Source organism: Filicampus tigris, chromosome 2 (assembly GCF_054856515.1).
Source record: "Filicampus tigris isolate MCC_2025a chromosome 2, RoL_Ftig_1.0, whole genome shotgun sequence".
Classification (NCBI taxonomy): domain Eukaryota; kingdom Metazoa; phylum Chordata; class Actinopteri; order Syngnathiformes; family Syngnathidae; genus Filicampus; species Filicampus tigris.
The window spans coordinates 10,766,890-10,775,413 of record NC_141218.1 but is presented as its reverse complement, the minus strand read 5'-3'; the positions used below and the strand labels follow the sequence as shown (position 1 = coordinate 10,775,413).

The window sequence follows — 8,524 nt, the reverse complement described above, 5'->3', positions numbered from 1 at the left end:
TTAGTTGAAGTTAACTGTCAAACGAAACATAAAGACAATTACAACTCATGTAGTTGAAGCATATAGATTAGCTTTAGGTAAATCCATTTAGCTTAATGCTAGCAAACAATGCAAAACACCATAGATGTGCTAACAAATCATTGCCACGGTGTTGTAACCTATTTGAACACGAACAGTGGAGCAACACACGTAGGTGGACAATATACCAATAATCATAGGCATATATTCTTCATCCTCTGCAAAGACTACTGATATTACCGCAGCTTACAGAGGACCGTCTCCATGTATCAGTTTGTCTGTATTATACTGCCCCCAAGTGGACCGGGGATGTACCATTTATCTGATGTAAAAAATGAATGTGTAATACATTACTGCATGTTTTTATAAAGTATGATATTACAGAGTGCAATCTTTTGTTTGTATTTGGGAAGGCTGGAACAGGTTAATGGCATTTCCATTCAATTTAATGGGAAAAAATGATTTGAGGAGCACCACTGTATTATAATGCACTGGGTGTCAGTCATAGTTGTCCTTCGTGCTGTTTCCGCCAGCCACAAGTGAATAATCATGACCAGGAATTGAAAGTCGCAGGCGCATGACGGAGATGGAAGGGGAGGTGGGAGTTGGGATGATGTAAATGCGAGTGTTATATAAAACGTATAGCGCACAGTTGGAACCAGCCCGCATGGCCGCGATGATCTTTTCTTTCATTTTCAGTGTTTTATAATCTCTTCTCCTCTTCTCCACATCCCCCTCTTCCTCCACCGTGAACTTTTGACCTCGCCCGCTTCCCACGACATCCTCAGGCACCATCCTCACAGGAAGTGACATCAAAGGGACCTAAAAAACTAAAAAAAAAAAAAAAAAAAAAATTAAAAACAGTCGCAGGACGGCATGCGTCGGATGTCCAGCGCTGGATTGTTGTTGTTGTTTTGGATGGCGGATGAAGGTTGACGCCGAGCGCAGCAGCCGGACGGACGCACACGCTGGAGGCTGAGTGAGTCGCTGACTGGATGCTTTCTTTTCTCCTTTTTTCATCCATTCATGCAACTTCCCATATGAGACACTTGGCGCATCTCGTGTCCGTCGTGACGGGAACCCGCGTGGGGAATAATGATGTTGCTGTGCGCATTAATGACGGAGAGCATCCTTGTTTTGATTGTGAGTGGAGGATGAAAAGGATGAGGCATACTGAGGAATGATCCGGGCGCGCGTTTTGTTTGAACATCCTCCTCCATCTGGGTCTCAGAGCATCCGAGTTTCATGACAGTCTGGCGTGCATCTCGTCATGCATGTGGATGGTGTGTTTTTATTCGCCAGCCGTGTGCGTGTGTCTCCTCCTCCTCTTCCTCACCGGGGACGAAGAGTCAGTCAGACCCTGCCGTGCACCCAGACAGAAAGTGCTGCAGTCACGTGATGTCTGCTCTCTCACGTTAGGCTGTCTGCAGCCTGCTAGACACGCAGCGCCTTTACTTTCACTACTCAATGGGAAATGATGGAAATTCATATCATGGTAGGCAACACCGAAGATTTGTGGTTGGGCTGCAAAATGGAGGAGATAAATGTATGGCACATTTTTGAAAGCTTTGCCAAATTCCCATTCGTGCTGAAGAATGAATCAGTCTACCACAGCTTACGGTTTATTTGATTTTGATAAAATGCAAAAGTAAAATGCTGAGGTTACATACAAATGTGGCGGTGGTATCTTCCACTAACAACCCAGGCTAAACTTATTTCCTCCCCTGACATACAAAGATGTTAGTGTCTCAGTTGAGGGATGTATCACTCACTGTGTGTTCCCTCACTTTTTGCGGGCGATACGCTCATGATCATCCCTGATAGGTGACTTTCTGCAAAGTAGAGGTTGACTTTTTACATTGTTTTTGAAAAAGTTTTTATTTATGCCTCTTCTAAGCCATTATGAACGAGTCATTAATGTTTTAGAACTGTTTGTTTTCAAACATCTATTTTCATACAATTCTTCTTTTTTTTGTTTTTCAACCGCTGTCTTACTGCATTGCTTTAATTATATTTCTCAGCCTAAAGACATATAGTCATGGTTATGTAAAATGGAGCCTACAAGAGAATCCGGCAATGACGTCAAAGCACTTACAGAGTGTCCAATCAAATTGCTATGTCATCCCATATTCTGCTAATTTGCATACCCACCTATCCTGTGTTACCTCTTAACCCTCCTGTTATGCTGTGAGTCAAATTGACCCGTTTCAATTCAATTCTGAGCAACATGGAGTTTTAGTACAAATCATTGTCTTGTACGAACAGCATTGAATAATAAAAGGCCACATAGATATGCTTCTCTGAATAAAACCTATACTCAAATGGTTTAAGAGCTTCTTTAGAGTCAATAAAACAGTTGCCCTCCATGGAACACATAACCCCAAAATGGAAAGAACTTTGGAGGAACCTCAGCACCTGCTGTTCTACACTAGGGCCTCACTGGAGAGGTCATATTTAACTGCTCATAATTATTATTTATGGCCTTACAGAAGCACGGCTTCCACTTTCAAACTGGTGCCATCATATCGCTGGCTCTCACGGCTACTGCTTGCGGCCTACTTTGTGCCTTGTAAGTTGGCATTGGAAGTACACCTCACTCTATCTATCTATCTATCTATCTATCTATCTATCTATCTATCTATCTATCTATCTATCTATCTATCTATCTATCTATCTATCTATCTATCTATCTATCTATCTATCTATCTATCTATCTATCTATCTATCTATCTATCTATCTATCTATCTATCTATCTATCTATCTATCTATCTATCTATCTATCTGAATCTTTAGCTAGAGTGTTTACAGTGGTGCCTTGAGATATGAGTTACATAGACATAAAACAAAGACAATTACATCTTTTATTATTAAAATAACTACACAACTTTGCCTTGCTAGCTAAATGCTGACTCACAATACAAAACACCACAGCTAATGAACTCGTTGCAAACTAACCCTATAAGCAAGCACCAGTGGTGCGTCAACACATGTAGACAGACAATATAGCAATACTTACAGGGATACGTCATTATCCTTTATTATTAATACTACTGGAGTTTATCTTGAAGTATAGGTTAAAGTCTTCTTTGGGTTTCTGTGATTGTATTCTACTGGCACAGTGAGTCGTGCACACCAGAAGGAGTTGCAAAGAGTTAATCATGTGCAAACGGTTTAATTCTTTGTAATCTATTCAATTATGTTATTGCTATATGTTTTTTATCTTCATTATAAAACACATACACCGCATTCCAAATGATTTATGCAAATTATGTTTTTCTCAGATTTTTTATAAATGGCCTGTGCAAATGACACTCAGTATGATTATTATTATATATTATAATAAAACAATAAAGTGATTTAGAGGATAATTTGAATGTTTTCAAACAAAGCTCCCAATGATAACAGTATTCATTTTACAAAAATGAAAACATATCTATTGTTCAAATGCACAGTTCCAAATTATTATGTACTGCAGTGTTTCAAGACATGAGAGGTTGTAAAGAACTGAAATTAGTTATCTGTTAAACATTCAAAGGTATTTCAGTCAAAAACTTCTTAAGAGGTCACGTACACTTTAACATAAATCCTCTTATTTGAGCATCGCAAAATCCTGAATCGATCGAACTTGTGAGTTTTTGCAGATTCTCAGCTTTAATTTATTTGCAGGATATCAGAATGAAGGTGTACCTCCGGAAAGTATGTGGAGTTTCTGACTGACTACTTTCTTCCATGGTGCAAAATGAAGAGCAGACCTATGGCAAAAAAGTCACCTTTATGCATGAAGATGCAGCATCTTATGCCGCTAGAAGTTCCTCTCCATCAGGGGCTGCTATGGGCATAAAAGAAGATAAACTTACGTGGGGCCCCCCCATCCTCCCCTGACCAACAACACTAATGAGAACTTTTGAAGCATCCTTATGTTTTTGATTAAAATAGCTTTTGGTTCCAGCAAATACACGTCCTAATGCTGCAAATTTAACAAACTTTTTCCAGTTCTTTACGACCTGTAAAATATCTCAAAACACTGCTGTGCTGACACTTTGGAACAGTGTATTTAAAAATACCAACATTTTTATTTGGAGAAAAAAATTCTATCATTGGTAATTTTGTTTAAAAAATGAAATTATTCTCTAAATGTTGATGACTTGAAAATTATGCTATTTATGAAAACGTGAGAAAAACAATTTGCATGACAATTTGGAATCTGAAGTATTCAAAAATAACATTTTTGAGGGAAGGCTGAATGGATTTCTTTTTTTTGATTTTCTTAAAATTTTCTTTTAAATTTTTCACATTTTTCTCACCCCTTTTTTCATGGAAAACGCCTATTGGAGATTTATACCCATTTTATTCAAGGCTTTTTGGGATATGTATATATATATCGAACTATATAATATAATGACATTACTGAATGTAATGTATACACAATATACAGGTTTTGAATTGGCGTCAGTCAACACAGTTGCTGCCTCCGCCGCAGTGTGAAATAATGCATGAAGCACACACACGCACATGTGTTCCTCTCTAGGTGTGGCACGTTTATGTATGTGTGGTCAAGTTGCCATGATTCTGTGTGTATGCGTGTAACTCACACTGCTGTTTGCCCGCCCGCCCGTCCGCACTGATAGCTTCATTATCCGTGGCTTGCGTGTAGACGCCAGCGCCTAATCTCCCCGGGTGAATGGCGCAGGCCGCGACACTGGAAGTCAACGCTCGGCTTCCAGTTACTCGCTCAGTCACGTCGGGCCCGAGGAGACGGACGTGAGGAACCCAGGCACGAGCTAGGCCTGAAGAGCAAGAGGCCAGTTAGGGACTAATTAGGCAGACGGGATCGACGGAGCCTGGCCGTATATTTTCTGTGGTGACAGAGAGCGGACGGGGGGTCTATTGGCACTCGACAGGTGCAAAAGGGGAGCGGGTGTGAGGGGCTGGCAGGGGAATGGAAACCAGAGATGAGGCCGCGCCGCATCATGGCCGCATTCTACGGGGTCACATGCTCACCGCTAGCCTCTTCCTGCCTTCCGTGTGCATGCTACTGTGCATGTGCGTTTGTTAGGGGTCAGAGGATCAGCGTGTTTAGAGCGACAGTGGTCATCTGTCATAGCGCGTCTAGCTCACGCTGCAACAAAGAAGACTTTTTTGTGTGTCCGCTACTATTATACAGCACCCCCGTGAGGCGCTTTGATCACTGGGCTGTAAAAGCAGCGCTGAAGAAATGCCGCCGTGATGGGTTGTGACATATTTGATGCTAAAAGTTGTCACATTGATTCTTCTGTGCAATTACATGGAGGAATAATCCACGAGTCATTGTAGCGTCCGTTATGGGAGGAGAATTGGCCACTGTGTGATGTTTTTTTTCCCCGCTCTCTCTGTACTTCCTGGCTGTTCTGCTTGAACTCAATAATCCTGGTTACAGCCATTACAAATCCTGCTGTCTTGACGTGAGACCCCAGACAGGAGACAGGATCTGAAACTGGCTTTCATTTAGCATTCCTCTGGGCTTTATGGGCAGGTGTTTAACATTACAGGCAGGATCTTTATTGGCGTACTTTAAAGACAACTTTTTTTCTTTTTTTTTTGCTTACCTCTCAATTAGGGACAAACACACAATGCACGCACAACGGATGTAAAGTGCGTACAGGTTTACTCATAAAATGACTACACGTTGCATGTACGGAAAACTCTTAGGCTGGCAGTATGGATGCTCGCTGGAATGCACAGGTCCACATCCTCTGAATTTGACTGTGACCTATGACCACCTTTATGCATGGCCCCGCCCTTTCCCTGCCCTCCCTAGGCCACCGCCCATCATGTCAGGTCAGCCATGATGTGGAGTGGCTGTGGCCTGTTATTTTCTAAGCTTAGCGTGGCCAGCGGTTATGACGTGTAAATGTTAAATTCACCTTTTGTCCACAGGTACACAGCTATGTCTACACTTTAAGACCCTATAAAATACATTTTGATATTTGTTTCTAAATACCATATAAGTGTTTGACAGTAATAGTTGGAAACATGTGCAAAGACTGAGGACTATGTAATACTCAGTTGTGGCGGGTTAAATCGGCATGGCCGCTTCAGAACGCACCGTTGTTGGCCGTGAGTGCATGCACATCACGGAGAGAAGGCGGAGGAGTGAGGGATAAAAAAAAATCAGAGTTACTGGCAACATGTGGATGGGGGTTGCGCACTGGCGTGGCTGCTTTAGAGCACTTGGCTATCTCGACGACCTGGTGGGATATATTCCTTCCGATGTTGGCTTTAAGCGGATGTATTTTCATGGTTCAAACATGTAGTAATGCGAGGACACAAGAAACAAGAACTCCGCAACAGCGAAATGTCAGACTAATAAGGCAACACAGTCTTATTCATCTGCGGTAGTCTGAGAGCACAAAAATAAGAAGGTTGTGGGTGGAGAATAGGGATTAGCCTCGCTAGCTAGCATAAGACTGGTGGCAAGGAACGAGGGAAGTGGCGCGAAGTAAAGCTCAATTTTCGGCGCCAAAATGTTATGTCTAATATGCACGGACAGCAACTGTGTGATAATGAGAACTTTTTGCGTATCACAAGACAGTCGAAAAAGATGTGAAGTGAATTGTAATTTATATTCCAGGTATTTGATTTCAAAATAGATGTGATGGGAAATCAGATCTACTGTAGTTATCATGATTGTGATCCATTTTTGACTAATGGCACAGATGTGCGCCTTTGACGCTGAAATGGATAACACGCTGAAGTCTACCAGGCAACCATTATGTTTTGCTAATATACGTAAAGTCAACCAAATCAAACGTTTCTACAGTCGTAATTGGGAGAAAATGTCTTCCCTAAACCCGATGATGGCGGTGCGATTCCAGGCTGTCCCTTTGGAAGTGGCTACTGCGCCACCAGCCAATTTATCCTCCTTACCCACAGCTTCTGCTGTAGTCCTTTGATTTTTTTTTTAAATGAAATTGAAAAATATGTAATCCTTTTGGGGTGTAATCTGCAGCGTCACTCTAAACAGAACAAGTTTTTGTCAGTGTTTTCAGTTCAAGTCAGGATTAGTCCATTACTTTTTGTGACTCGAAGTATCCTTGCGCCTGTTGTTTACAAACATTATGAAATTATCTATAAGAGCAGGAAGCCCACATGATCATTTTCTCCTCATCATGTGAGGGGTCTCTCATGTTTCACCAATTGGTTAAAATGTTAAAATGAGAATGTATCTTTCCCCCCAATTAAAAAAAAAAAAGCTTTTTCAGACCCCAAAATGCAATTTGCTTGTCAAAATGTGTTGAAAATTTCCCATTTTAAAAATATCCTCCCTCACAGAGACATGGCCTCATCCTGGTTTGCAACCTGATTACTGGCGGTTACAGCAGGCCGCCATCAGACTGACACACAGAACCCGAAAAGAAGGCGTGACCAAAAGTGATGAGGTTTTGGGATGCTTAGCGGACGGGATGCTCCGCCGACTGACTGACTGACCGTTTCCTCACTCGTGCATGTGTCACAGCGGGTGAGAGGTGAAGGTGTTTGTATATTTAACTTTTACTAATCCGGATTTCAAAGGATCCACTTGAGTCCAACAATGCAGAGCTGATGTGGGGTCATCAGCAAGGCTACAGCTACTCTCCAGCCTAAATCCTCCCGGGTCAGCCTTGGACATAAATCATGCAGCTACAGTGCATCCTTCTCATGTTTACCATCTCTGAGAGTCAAACCAAAAAGAAGATGATTTGCGATATTGAGCACGGGTAGTCCGATTAAGACGTATTGCGTTGCCATTGTGGCAGTTAAACACATTCCTTGTTTTGTGGAGGCCATTATTCCTGCCTCTTAATCACCCCTTCCACTTTTATAACCTCCCAAGTCTTGGTGTGTGGCTGGGGAAGTGTGGTGGGGGCTGACCACATTGTGAGGCAAAAAGACAAGGAAATAACATGCTGCCAGCGCCACCTCTTCAATAATGATACCGCCACAAACGATGCACCAGATCCATTGTACACACTGTACTCTTTAGCGCAATAAACGTTACACATTATATTTACTGCTACTTTTTAGAAATACCCTGAGAGAGAGAGGCGAGAGAGCGAGAGAGCGAGAGAGCGAGAGAGCGAGAGAGCGAGAGGGAGGGAGGGAGGGAGGGAGGGAGGGAGGGAGGGAGGGAGGGAGGGAGAGAGAGAGAGAGAGGAGAGAGAAGAGAGAGAGAGAGGAGAGAGAGAGAGAAGAGAGAGAGAGACGAGAGAGAGAGAGAGAGAGAGAGACGAGGAGAGAGAGAGAGAGAGAGGAGAGAGAGAGAGAGAGAGAAGAGAGGAGAGAGAGAGACGAGAGAGAGTAGAGAGAGAGAGAGAGAGAGAGAGAGAGGAGAGAGAGAGGAGAGAGAGAGAGAGAGAGAGAGGAGAGAGAGAGCGAGAGAGAGAGAGAGAGAGAAATTGTATTGCTAAAATATTGTATTGCTAAAATAGTAGTTTAGGGCTAAAAACAGTGTGTCCCTCATATACAATTATAACTGTACTATTTAAG

At 42.3% G+C, this 8,524-nt stretch overlaps 1 protein-coding gene across 3 annotated transcripts in view; it reads left to right on the top strand.

Moving 5' to 3' along the window:
* The first annotated feature begins 668 nt into the window (after nt 1–668).
* LOC147151349 (uncharacterized) overlaps nt 669–8,524 on the top strand; it is a 112,099-nt gene continuing 104,243 nt past the window's right edge. For all 3 annotated transcript variants that reach the window (XR_015083315.1, XR_015083323.1, XR_015083320.1), the window contains exon 1: nt 669–997. The gene's annotated coding sequence lies outside the window, so the exon portion shown is untranslated. The remainder of the gene's footprint in view (nt 998–8,524) is intronic.